The 10,010-nt window shown below is 43.2% G+C and overlaps 1 pseudogene; it reads right to left on the reverse strand.

Moving 5' to 3' along the window:
* Positions 1-5,729: 5,729 nt before the first annotated feature.
* On the reverse strand, positions 5,730-5,830 carry LOC129071880 (uncharacterized; annotated as a pseudogene).
* Between the last annotated feature and the right edge of the window lie 4,180 nt (positions 5,831-10,010).

The raw sequence follows: 10,010 nt of genomic DNA on the forward strand, positions 1-10,010 counted from the left end.
TAATAATAATACATTTTTTAAAAAATAAATAAAAAAGAAAGAAAATTGCCAAGAGAGGAGGTTTTAAAAGTTCTGGTCACAAGAAAAAAAACTTTGTAATTATATATAGTGTCAGGTGTTAACTAGACTTTCAGGTTGATCATTTTGCAATGTATACAGAGATCCATTATGCTATACATCTGAAACTAATGTTACATGTGAGTTATACCTCAATAATAAAAATCAAACAGAAAAAAGGGTATATTAGCAAACTTGAGTAAATCAGAAAAGAATGATCAGGATGTCAGGGACCTGGAAACTGGCATATGCAAATGAACATAAATATTGTGTTGGCCAAAAAAGTCGTTTTAGTTTTTTCCATCAGAAAACCGAACTGTATGGAAGTCTGACAACCAAGGAGTTAAAGGAGAAACACTCATCCAGACTGGTAAGACGGGTGGAGACGGGAAGCCATGGCGGGAGGACGCACAGCAAGGTGGCAGCTGGTGGACCAGGGCTGGCGAGGCGGCAGCCGGCGGGCAGGGATGTCCCCCATCCCTGTGCAGATAAGGCGGGGGGAACAACTGGCGAGCAAGAGAAACCACACAACCCAGGGTTCCAGCTTGGGAAACTGAAGCCTCAGAACCTCTGGCTGTGAAAACCTGTGCGGGTAGCGGTGGTGGGAGAAACTCCGAGTCTCACAGGAGAGTCTGTTGGAGGGGCCCACAGGATCCTAGAACGTGAACAAGCCCAATCAGCACCTAAAAGGGCACGATCTGCTTGTGGTAAGTGAGGGAAAGTGGGGCAAGAGCCAAGCAAGTGCATTGTTCCCTCTCTGACCCCTCCCCCACATACAGCACCACAATGCAGCAAAGTGGGTTGCCCCGCTGTGGCAAATACCTAAGGCTCCGCCCCTTACAATGTAACAGGTGCACCGAGACAAAGAGGTATGGCCCAAATGAAAGAACAGATCAAAACTCCAGAAAAAGAACTAAGTGACAAGGGGATAGCCAACCTATCAGATGCAGAGTTTAAAACACTGGTAAGCAGGATGCTCACAGAAACGATTGAGTACGGTCACAAAATAAAGGAAGAAGTGAAGGCTATACAAAGTGAAATAAAGAAAAATATACAGGGAACCAACAGTGAAGGGAAAGCAACCAGGACTCAAGTCCACAATTTGGAAAAGAAGGAAGAAATAAACATTCATCCGGAACAGAATGAAGAAACAAGAATTCAAAAAAATGAGGAGAGGCTGAGGAACCTCTGGGACAACTTTAAATGTCCCAACATCCGAATCATAGGGGTGCCAGAAGGAGAAGAGGAAGAGCAAGGAATTGAAAACTTATCTGAAAAAATGATGAAGGAAAACTTCTCCAGTCTGGCAAAGGAAATAGACATACCAGTCCGGGAAGCTCAGAGAGTCCCAAATAAGTTGGACCCAAAGATGAACACACCAAGACACAACATAATTACATTACCCAAGGTTAAAGGTAAGGAGAGAATCTTAAGAGCAGCAAGAGAAAAGGAGACAGTTACCTACAAAGGAGTTCCCATAAGACTATCAGCTGATTTCTCAAAAGAAACCTTGCAGGCAAGAAGGGGCTGGAAAGAAGTATTCAAAGTCATGAAAGGCAAGGACCTACATCCAAGATGACTCTATCCAGCAAAGCTATCATTTTGAATGGAAGGGCAGATAAAGTGCTTCCCAGATAAGGTCAAGGTAAAGGAGTTCATCATCACCAAGCCCTTATTATAAGAAATGTTAAAGGGACTTACCTAAGAAAAAGAAGAAGATCAAAACTCTGAACATTAAAATGACAACAAACTCACAACTATCAACAACTGAACCTAAAAAACAAAAGAAAAACAAACTAAGCAAGCAACTAGAACAGGAACAGAATCCCAGAAATGGAGATCACATGGAGGGTTATCAGCAGGGGGGTGGGGGGAGATTGGGGGGAAGGTACAGAGAATAAGAAGCATAGTTGGTAGGCACAAAATAGACAGGGGGAGGTTAAGAATAGCATAGGAAATGGAGAAGTCAAAGAACTTATATGTGCGGCCCATGGACATGAACTAAGGGAGGGAATGCTGGAGGGAGCGGGTATGCAGGGCGGAGGGGGACAAAGGAAAGAAAAATGGGACAAGTGTAATAGCATAATCAATAAAATGTACTTTTTTAAAAAAGGCAGCAGAAGTTATACTCAGAGCCCTGAGTGGGTATCTCAGTTGGGTGGAGTGTCATCCTATTCATCAGAAGGTTTAAGGTTCAATCGCTGGTCACGGCATATACCTAGTTTATAGGTTCAAACTCTGATTGGGTCACATACCAGACTGGCAGGCACCAATCGATGTTTCTCTCTCATGTCAATGTTTCTCTCTCACTTCCTTCCTTTCTCTCTAAAATTAATAAACATGGCCTACGGTGAGGATTAAAAAATATATATACCATTCCACACACCAAGTTGATGGCCTTGAGAAGTGTAGAATGAATGACACAATCCCTCACTAAAAAGGCAATTCTCTCAGCTGTCCTGTGCTTCTCAGAATGTGACTGTTTTACCACCCTTGGTAATGATTTAAAATATTTTCAAGGATGATACTGACTATACTTGAATTTTAACTTAAGCATTGACATTTGAACCCAACCCCTGTAAGAAGTGCACTACAAACACCCACTCAGGACCCATGAACTACAATCATGCCCAGAGAAGACCTGAAATACAATAATAAAGTTAATTCATATATTGGGATCCAATAAATGGAGGCTGTTTCACTGGTCCAGCCCATAAATCTAAACCTTGGTCAGCCTGCATTTACTTAGGGAAATTCCTCACTGTCAAGGAAACCTAACACCAATGGCCACCTTCTCTGACTCAGCCTTAGCTAGGTGATGTTACCCTAGAAAATAAGACCCACTAGTGTTCTAAGGAAATCCCTGACCTCCTAGCCAAGCATACCCTGTTTCTACATTGCCATATCTAGTATTCTATAAAACTTGCTCTTGTTCACAATATCTTGGGAAAAGGGCTCCAATGTTTGTGAGGCACTGTACACCCCCAATACATGGATTGTTTTCCCTTAAATAAAGGATGTCAAACTCCTTGCTTGTTTTCATTTTGTCATTTGACAATAGGGAATGTTCTGTGATGTTTCAGGACAGAGAAAAGGAAAGAAGGAAGGACCCTGGGCTGGAGTAGGTATACCTTACCAAGGAAAACAGTCCTGGCTTCAGATTATGTGAGGTGATGGTATTTCTGACTTTGCTGAGAATATATTCAGAGGGAACCACACTCTGTTTATGTAGAATGTGAGCCTTACACAGGGTTCATTTGGGGGGCATTTCAGAGCAGAAATTGCGGGCTTTCTGTTCTGAAAATGGCATCATGCTGATAGGGCCTCCATCAGCAGTAAATACCAATGGACTGACTGCTGTACACACGAGCACCTCAATGCCAGATGTACTTTCCACTGCTGCATTTAAAGGTAGCAGGACTGGCTGTATTTTCTCTCAAGACCAGGGGAACTTTCCACCTAACTTCCCTCACTGCATTTCTGGGTATCTGGTTTCCTGTCAGATACTTGGGGCTTTCATGGTCCTAGTTAATGATCACTATCAAATTTCTCCTACCCAACAAGTCTTCCTTAACGAGGAGTTTCACTTTGCTGTCAGATTTATTGGTTTTTGGACATTCTGAGCAATGAGTCTTGCAATGGTGAATCCCTTGCAAAGGAGGAGAGGAAAAGTGAACAGCTGATTTCTACAAATTTTACAATGTTAAAGGTTATCCTGGAGTTGCACAACCAGCTCAACCAAGCTGCTTCCCCTTCTGATCTGGTGGGGGGAGGGGGGAGGAGGGCAGGGGTGTGGAACAGCTGCATTAAAAGAACAACCAAGCTCCTGCCCAGCTGTTCCAGAGGTGGGGCAGGGCAGAGCAGATACCAGGCTGCTAAGTACCCATTGTGTGAGCCATTTAGCCTCAGCAAAGCCATCAAAGCCAAAGCTGTTCATCCCTTGCAGAAGGATAGAAAGTGGGGATTAGAAGGGCCATTAGAACACAGCCCTATCATTTTAGAGTTTTCTTTTCAGTTATTTCCATTTACAAATGAGAAATCTGAGGCTCCAAAAGAGGAAGTATCTGGTTCAGGATCACACACTTGCATTATCAGCAGAGGGGAAATGAGAACTCAGGTCTTCTGACTTCTTTTTTTTTCCCTTTTATTGTTGTTCAAGTACAGTTGTCTCCATCTCCCCCCTCCCCTTACTGCCACTCCTCTCCACCCCACCCACCCCTTTGGTTTTTGTTCTTTGACACCCTGCTTTGGAAACGCTGGGAGAAAAAATTAAGCCATCTTCTTTATCGCCAGACTTCTGAGCTTTTTTTTTTTTTAAGATTTTATTTATTTATTTTTAGAGGGGAGGGGAAGGAGAAAGAGAGGGAAAGAAACATCAGTGTGTGGTTGCCTCTCAAGTGCCCCCTCGTGGGGACCTGGCCTGCAACCCAGGCATGTGCCCTGACTGGGAATCGATCTGGTGACCTTTTGGTTCACAGGCTGGTGTTCAGTCCACTGAGCCACACCAGCCAGGGCCTGAGCCTTTAACATGCTAACTTGCACTGTGTCTTTCTAAGAGGGGAATATAGTTTTCAGACATTCCCAAACTTTTTTTGACCAGATTACTCTTTAATATAGTGTCCACACACATACATTCTCTAGAAGAGGATCAGAGGATTTCTTGTAACAGTTTAGGAAACACTGGCCTGCACCATGCTGTTATTAAGTGGTGCACAAAAAAACTACCTAACAAAATCCCTACAATCCACTTTATGCAACGCTGATGTTAAGACACAGGATACTCAGCCAATGACAAATATCATTGGTCATTCTAAAGATCAACAATAAACTCTGTACCTGAAAATGCAAAATTATGTGTAGTGGGGGAAGGGTAACATGGGTACAACAAGGCTTAATGATCAGCTCCTCTCTGAGAGTCTATCTCAGCATATCTGGGGTTTAGGGCTGGTCAGCCTTTGTAAATATGCATCGCCTGTGCTTCCACGCTGTGTCCTAGATCCTGGCCCTCAAGGAGATCACAGTCTAGCAGGGAAACCAGTCTATAAAGAAGCAAGAAGTGTGACAGACTATGTACCACAAGGCCAGTTAAAGGTACTGAGGAGGGAGAGAGTGAAAAGTTAGGCCTGGAGAAGGGGATCAGAGGCAGAGGCTAGAGCAACTTCCCAGAGGGGTCCCTTCCAATGGTTATCAAAGGTCCAGATGGCTGAATGGGGTGAACAGGAGAGAATAGCATGTACAAAGAGTGGGGGAAACAGCATGGCATTTGGGGGCAGCATAGGTGATTGAGTATTGTTAGAAGGAAGGGAGAAAGTCCTGGGGTTAACCGGCAGGGATCTGCACCAGGCTGAGGTGTTTGGCACAATCCTCTCATAAATACCTCCCATTCTCTGACTATGCAGAGAGTCAGCTGCTTCCTCAGGTGAGACTAAGATTCCAAATTACAAAGTCAACAGGTGGCATTTTGAGAGTGGAGGGGAACTGAGTTTCACATACACATACAAAATGGAACCCAAATGTCTACCTGCAGCCTAGAGAAGCTACACTTTCTGAGACAGAATTTTGACCAATTCATCCTCATAACTTTTTTATAATTAAAGTAATAGACTGAGAAGGGAGGCGATATGGCCAAAAGCATCAGCCGCAGCAGAACCGGGATGAGACCATGTGTTTCCCACAGCCAGGACCAGGTCTTTTATTTTTTGCTTGTGTAGGGGCCATGCTAATCTTCTCTGTATCTTTCCAATTTTAGTATATGTGCTGCCGAAGTGAGCATAGACCAGGTCTTTTTTTAAAACTTTTGGTTAAGTTTGCAATACATTCTAGGAGATATTATCAGGCTTGCACTCATTCATTTATTTAACACACATTTATTCACTCTCTTCTGTCAACTTGTTTTAAGGATGGAGGATTCACAAATGACAAAAATCTGGTATCTTCCTTGGAAGAGTCCAAGTAAAAGAGTGGGGCTATTAGACCGTGAGGGGCTCTGGTGGCTCTGGGGTCTGGAGAGCATGCTGGGTGAAATGAGATGGTCATTGCACATCTTCAGGTGATTATTATCTTAATAACACCTCACTATTGCCTCTCTAAGAATTTTTCCAAGATTTTTGAGTAAAATGTTTTGACTTTTAAAACTGTAAGGGCCAAACAAAATATATATGCATGTAAACTTGACCAACTGCTGCCACTTTGTGATTCCTGTCCTAAGCCATTGTTCTCAACTATTGTTTAAGGATCTCCCAGGAGACTTATTGAAAATACAGAATTCTTGGCTACATCCCAAGATATGTGGAATCAGTAGGCCTGGGTTGGGACCCTTTTATATCCATTTATCACAAGCACTTCCAATGCAGGTAGTCCATAGACCGCATTTCAAGAAACCCTGATCTAGCTGCAGCGTTTCCCACCTCGAAGCTTCCATCTCATCCTCTCTCTTAATTCTGGGCCCTGACAGAGGATTTAGGAAGATGATTGAAAGACACTGTAGTTCATTTAGGAAACACTGTTCCGAAGGTCAAGCTTCACACATTCAGTTCATCTCAATGGTGACAAGCATTCCTGCAGACTCAAAGAAGGCACAGCAAAGACAACATAGGAAAAAGGCAGGGAGGCACAGAGGTAGTATGTAGGAGGCTAGAGACAGAGAGAAAAACAGAATAAGAGGGGAGTTGGGGACTCAAGAGGTTGAAATTAACTGCCGCATCACAGCCATTCAGTGGGGGGTGTGCGCTCCCAAGGCCCCACCCTCTGTTACGCTTGGACCATATTCCCTGATCCTAGCTCTTCCATGGCTAATCTATTAGATACCTGCTCCACTAGGAAATGGCTCAGGGGCCTGTCAGAGGAGAAATGATTCACTGGGTCACAGCAATATGTCTTCCTCCCTCCCAGAAGACTGCTTGAGTGATTTTCACTCAAGCGCAACTTGAGTTCAGGGCCATTTTTGGATACTCAGCAGGGCATAGGCATCAAGGGGAAGAGTATAGGTCAGTGAAAAAGCACAACAACAGGAACTGCCTTGGCTTAGCCTCTGCTCACTACACCAGCCCTGTCCCCACATCGCCATTGTTCCTCAAATCCTTGACTTTGAGGATTTCACTCTCATGGTGCTATTTCTCATCTCCATGTCTTTGCTCATGCTCCCCTCCCCATAGCCTGGGATGCAGTTTATTCCTTTTCAACTCTGCTTCCTAAATGCGTACTTGTCACCTAAGATCTGTTTAGAGGTCATCTCCGCCGGGATGCCTCCTGACTCCCAAGCTGGTCAAGTTCTGCTCCCTGGGCTCCCATCTTGCCCTTTCCTCATGGTTATCACTCCTTTAACACATCCTCTTATATAAGCTGTTTGGAGACCCATCTATGTCTTTGGACTGTGGGCTCTTGAGGGCAGGGCTACTTATCTATTTCAGTATTTCTAGAGTTTATTCCAATGTCTGGCACATAGCAGGGGCTCAATAAACATTTTTTTAAATAAATGAGATTTAACCACTTGGGAATGATGCAACCTTGGCAAATCACTTAACCTTCTGGAGTCTAAGGTTTTCTTTATTCACACAATAGGTAATGATATCTTCTTCCTAACGCTGTTATGAGAACTAAATGAGATATTGTACATAAAAACATTCAGCATAGCAACTGGCTCATAGGGGGTGACCAATAACATCTTTAAGAGCTAAAAGAGGATTCTGTCCCTCTTTTAAAGAAGTTGTCTGTTCCAGCCCTCTCCTTTCATTATCATCCAAAAGCATTATGCCAGTGTCCTTATGCTGCAGGACCTAAATACCATTTTAGATTAAAGGAAGGAGATGGTAATCGTGTGCCTCTTTCTGGGGGTGCATACTGGATTAGGCTTCAATCCAAAGAACAACTCTTTCAAGGAAAAGGCCTCTGAGGCCGCACCGAAGCAGATGAGCAGGGATTGCATATGAAACCAATGAAAAAATGCTCCGTTTACAAGGACTCCTGTGAAACAATAAACATTCCAGACCTCTACCACTCTCTAAATCAGGAAGGAAAAATGAAGCAGAGGCAATGGTCCCAGACTGATTATGCTCCAAAGGTAGGATGTTATTCCTAAAATTGCACCCATCAATACTTTTTACTTTCCACCCTTAAGACAACATCCCCTTGCCTTGGTAACTGGGAGTGGACGAAGAGTGAATAAGTATAGCAGGGAGAAAAAGGTTGGGTAAACTGGCTGTTACTTCATTGTAATTAAGTAAAATAATATCAGCATATCATATTAGTGTCTTTTTAACCTTAAATTTGCCCTTAAAATAAAAGTGGATGCCATAGAAGTTCTTAACATCTGGCATATGAGCCTCTCCAAGTCTCATTTAGGACAAGTCTGCCTTTTTGAGGCAAACCAAAGGAAGGTGCCCAAACCTAGAACACAGAGGACTCATCCTCAAGGGCACATCTCTGAACAACTCAGTTCAATCTAGTTCAATACACATGTACTGCCTGCTACACACGCACTGTGCCAAAAACTGGGGAGACAAATATCAATAAGACATGGTGCCTGCCCTAAAGGAGCTCCCTGGCTGAGGCCTCGCTCCTAATGACATGCAGGTCTATCAGTGGATGTGAGGAGTGAGGATGGCACGTGCCATCACGCCGGTGCCCACAGGAGGTGCTGCTAAGTGACCACATTCGCATCAGCCCAATGCAACCTCAGAATCATTCTCATCATAGCACATCTGACCGACCACTTAGCCAAGAGTTGAATCTATCCCTGAAGCTGGCCGAGTATGGGCTGTGGAAATAGGCAACTCTAAATTCAAAGCCCAGCTCCAGCACATACTAGTTGTGCAGTCTTGGGAAAACCTCTTAGCACTTCTTGAGCTTCAGTTTTCTCATCTATAAAATAGGACAATCCTCACAACAACACTATAAGGTTGGTACTATTACTGTTCCTATTTTATAGCTAGGAAACCCGAGGGACAGAGAGGGTAAGTAACATACATAAGGTCACAAAATAAAAGGAGGGAGAACTAAATTTCAAAGCCAGGGGGTCTATTTTCAGAGCCCAACCTGACAACCTCTAGGCTACTCTGTCTCTTAGACAGCCTGGCCAAATGATCTCTGGAGCTAACAAGCTCAAGCTGCCAGACTCAGATGAGATATTCAAGAGGAGTTTCGTTAAGAGACATATTCCATCGGCTGGGCCTTTAGCTGTGGCTAGAGAGAGTTTGTTTTTTAAATTTTTGATTTTATATTGAGAGAGAGGGAGAAGCATCAGTTTGTTGTTCCACTTCCTTACACATTCATTGGTTGATTCTTGTATGTGCCGTGACAGGGGATCAAACCTGCAACCTTGGTGTATGCTCTAACCAACCGAGCTAACCAGCCAGAGCTACAGACAGTTTATTTTGTCTTAACATAAGAAAGGCTGTTGTGGAAAGACCTAGTGGATTTATGAATATAAAGGTTCATGTCATATTTAAACTATTGGGCAAAGACTCTGGCTCTTGAAAGCTACTCATCTGATAACTGAAATATGAGAGTCAGAGATCACTTGACTATGTAGTCCATGCCCCTCTGACTTAAAAAATCTACCATGAGGGAACACTGTTAAAGTCGTTATCCATTTCCAAGATGATTTCATAGTGATGGAGGCATGGGTCCAAAAGTAAAAACAGAAAAGAAGGCAAATCTTAATTTAGAACTGAGCCATAATAAGTGGGCTAATATGTGTAGAACTCTTAGGATAGTCCCTGGCACCTAGTAAACACTAGTTTTGTAAGTGTTTCATAAACAAATGAAATATTGACATGTAGGTGTGGAAGGAGACCTAGTTAGAAATACCCACACTTGGGTGGCAACTGAACTTTTTTATGTCTTACTGGCCTTAGAAAAATCATTTCATTTCTGAATCTCAGGTCTCTTGCCTGTGAAACAAAAATCATAACAATAACTAACTCAAGAGGGTCGTTGTAAGTACCAGATGAGAC

Source organism: Pteronotus mesoamericanus, unplaced genomic scaffold (genome assembly GCF_021234165.1).
Source record: "Pteronotus mesoamericanus isolate MK-2021 breed Mesoamerican mustached bat unplaced genomic scaffold, CSHL_Meso_final contig_27, whole genome shotgun sequence".
NCBI lineage: Eukaryota > Metazoa > Chordata > Mammalia > Chiroptera > Mormoopidae > Pteronotus > Pteronotus mesoamericanus.